Source organism: Mus pahari, chromosome 1, assembly GCF_900095145.1.
Source record: "Mus pahari chromosome 1, PAHARI_EIJ_v1.1, whole genome shotgun sequence".
Lineage (NCBI taxonomy): Eukaryota > Metazoa > Chordata > Mammalia > Rodentia > Muridae > Mus > Mus pahari.
This window is the reverse complement of record NC_034590.1, coordinates 125071081-125075181: the sequence shown is the minus strand read 5'-3', so window position 1 is coordinate 125075181 and position 4101 is coordinate 125071081. Positions and strand designations below refer to the sequence as shown.

Below are 4101 nucleotides of genomic sequence, written 5' to 3'. Positions count from 1 at the left end.
GAGTTTCTCTCCATTTACTTTGATGTTGACCACTGGTTTGCTGTAGATTGCTTTTATTATGTTTAGGTAGGGGCCTTGAATTTCTAAACTTTCCAAGACTTTTATCATGAAGGGGTGTTGGATTTTTGTCAAATGCTTTCTCAGCATCTAATGAGATGATCATGTGGTTTTTGACTTTGAGTTTTTTTATATAGTGGTTTACGTTGATGGATTTCCTTATATTAAAACATCCCTGCATGCTTCGGATGAAACTTACTTGGTCATGATGGATGATCATTTTGATGTGCTCTTGGATTCGGTTTGCGAGGATTTTATTGAGTATTTTTGCATTGATATTCATAAGGGAAATTGGTCTGAAGTTCTCTTTCTTTGTTGATCTTTCTGTGGTTTAGGTGTCAGAGTAATTGTGGCTTCATAGAATGAATTGGGTAGCGTACCTTCTGTTTCTATTTTGTGGAATANTTTGAGGAGAGTTGGAATTACATGTTCTTTGAAAGTCTGATAGAATTCTGCACTAAACCCATCTGGTCCTGGCATTTTTTTAGTTTTGAGACTATTAATGACAACATCTATTTCTTTAGGTGATATAGGACTGTTTAGGTCATTTATCTGATCCTGATTTAACTTTGGTACCTGGTATTTGTCTAGAAATTTGTCCATTTCATCCAGGTTTTCCAGTTTTGTTGAGTATAGCCTTTTGTAGAAGGATCAGATGGTGTTTTGGATTTCCTCATGATCTGTTATTATGTCTCCCTTTTCTTTTCTGATTTTGTTAATTAGGATGCTGTTCCTGTGCCCTCTAGTGAGTCTGGCTAAGGCTTTATCTATCTTGTTGATTCTCTTAGACTCTTTGCTCCACACACTCATTTACATTTTCTGAAGTAACATGTCCTTAGTGGACTTCTGTTACTCATCAGCAATCACTCCAAAGTCATAGCTGGAATTCTCACAGGAGACAAGATCATGTCCTACAATGCTTGTGCCTCTCAGATGTTCTTTTTTGCAAACTTTGCCAATGTGGAAAAAATACCTTTTATTCTCCATGGCCTATGATTGCTATGCAGCAGTGTGTAAGCCCCTACATTATGCCATCACCATGAAAAAATGTGTGTGTTCATCTTTAGTCATTGGCTATTATATCTAGGGGTTGCTGAATGTTTCCATCTATACTGTGGATGCATTAAGTCTCCCCTTCTGTGAGTTCAATATGGTTCATCATTTTTTTGTGATGTTTTGGCAATCATGATTACATTTTGCTCTGATAAACATGTCAAATATATGAATCTTGTTTATTTGACTAGCTTCATATGCTCATCTTAATACCCTACATGTTCTTTTTTATAAACATACTAAAGATGCATTTAGCTGCAGTATATTGTAAAGCTCTCTCCACTTGTGCCTCACACTTCACATCTCTCACTATTTTCTATGGGACAAGCATAATCATGTACTTGCAGCCCAGGTCCAGCCACTCCATGGACACTGACAAAATCGCATCTGTGTTCTACACCATGGTAATCCCTGTGCTGAACCCTCTTGTCTACAGCCTGAGGAACAAGGATGTAAAATGTGCACTCAAAAAATAGTGTTGAGGTCAAGATAATATTCAAAGCTTTGATTTTTATCTTTTGGGAATATAAATCTGCTAGATTCACTGATTTATTCTTAAATATATATTGAATCACATTTTCTACCCTAAAATGACCTCAAGAATTTAAGGTGATATCATCACCACTGGAATAATAGATGAGCTTTTGAAAAGGTAACATCTTGTTCAGTAGAGTAAAGCACACATCAAATGACTATGATAATTTTAGGTCAGCTTGTGAAAAAAATATTGAATATATTTTCATATTCAGTCCTTTTCCATACAAATATTTTTGCCACATCAATACAAATCTATGTAATCAAATGAATAAAAGCCCATTAAAGACACACTCATATTTTTCTTCTGAAGATATATAAAAATGAATATCAGAAAATATAGTAAGCATCAGACAATAGCAGTAAAATATAACATGGATTTTTTTGTGTGTCTGCCTTTATGTTCAGTTAATTTTGCTCATTTCATGGGGGTATCAGGATGAACACAGCAAACATTTGATGTTTATTTCATGACTAATCTATAGGTCTGTATTTACAACTAATACTTAACACATGTAGACTTAGTTAAAAGAAATTCATTCCTTATCATGCTCCACCTTTAGCACTCACATGGTTAGAGCTAAAAGTCATGAATAAAGGAGCTACCTCCTTTAAATGAGCTATTAAGTAAGGTTTATCACCCACTTCTTTTTCTACTACCCTCTCATTTTCTCTGTCTCCAAGACATACAGTAATAACACTTTTCCCTCCTCATTATCAGGTATTTGAGTTCAAGATATATCATTAATCTACCTTTCTTGGGTCCTCATCTTAGAGATGATTCAATACAAGTCTTCTAGCTTCCTTAATCTCAAGAATTTATAATAAAAATAAATTAGTGAAGTTTGGGAGATGAGTCAGTTGTGCTTACTGTACAAACATAAGGTCATGAGTTAAATCTCCAGCACCTATGTAAAATCTGAGCAAAGTAACATGTATCTATAGTCTTGACACTGCTATAATCTCCACCACAAGTGGCTGTCACCTTTACACAGAAAGTACTCCTTCATAAACCTAGAGAAAGATAACAGTTGCATGCTTCTGGTAAAAATGTAGATTAATCTAACCACTCTATATAATAATAGAAAGCATCCCATACCATTTACTGAGTAAAAATTCAAAAGAAGTGAAATCAATTTGGAAAGAAGAAAAGCAGCAAACCATGGAATTACACAGATGCTGCAATGGTACTCACAGTACACAGGAATTGGGATGAAAACCTAAACGTTCTCTGATTATAGAATAAAGAGAATATAGTACTCAAAAATTTTGTATGTAATGTATACTAACGATCTATACAAATATCTATTATTTTTAGCAACCGGAATGTACTAGAGATCATTAAGGTTTAATCAGGATGGGAAATGATGAAACAGAGACAGAATCTTAGCTAAATGAAGGTTGTATAAAAAAGTGACATGAAAGCCTACTGTTCTTTTCAGTTCATTTGATTTTTTTTCTTTGTGACATTATATTACTAAATTATTTATCACATTTCCTCCCTCCTAACACTCCAATATTTCCACTCCACACATTTAAATGATATATAATATATAAAATTTATAATCTTTTTTCAATAATTGCTATTATAAGCATACATGTACATCTATATGCATATATATTCCTAAATATCACCTGGAAATTTAATTGATATGCTTTTCCCTGGAGAAAGTTGCTTCTGTTCCATGATTTTCTCAGTGGCTTATAAAAGTTTGTGTAGGCTTGATGCCTTATGATATCTTTGATGTGTATGATGGCATGTCCAGATGTGTCATTGCTCATATTTTCCCAGTAATGTTGGTTAGAACATACGGGTTTATCTTTTGCTGATAATAGGAGAAAGAGTATCACATCAAACTCCCTGTTCCTCTGACTCTTACAATGAAGTCACATCCTTTCCATCAATGTTCCCTAAAAATTAGGTGCATTGATGATCTGTAGATGTATCTATTACTACTGGTCTTCACAAATCTGAATGTGGATTGGATGTGAGTTTCGGTTTCCATGGGGAAGAGTGAAGAGAAATCATAGGATATAAGTGATCTCATGGGGAAAATGGCTAAAGAGGAGCTCTTTAGGGAAGAGAATGATGAGGGAGTGATTCAGAAGAAAGGAGAACATGGAGAAGATAACATTTAGGAATTCTGAGAAAGTCACAAGAAATCATACAAGCAAATATTGACCTAAAAAGCAGTATAATTAGGTCTTCTTTGAAAGTCTGATAGAACTCTGCACTAAACCCATCTTGTCCTGGGCTTTTTTTGGTTGGGAGACTATTGATGACTGCTTCTATTTCTTTAGAGGAAATGGGATTGTTTAGATCGTTAATCTGATCCTGATTTAACTTTAGTACCTGGTATCTGTCTAGGAATTTGTCCATTTCATCCAGGTTCTCCAGTTTTATTGAGTATAGCCTTTTGTAGCAGGATCTGATGATGTTTTGGATTTCCTCAGGAT

At 34.5% G+C, this 4101-nt stretch overlaps 1 pseudogene; it reads left to right on the top strand.

The window, feature by feature from the left end:
- The first annotated feature begins 832 nt into the window (after positions 1-832).
- LOC110330857 lies at positions 833-1586 on the top strand (annotated as a pseudogene).
- The last annotated feature ends 2515 nt before the right edge of the window (positions 1587-4101 follow it).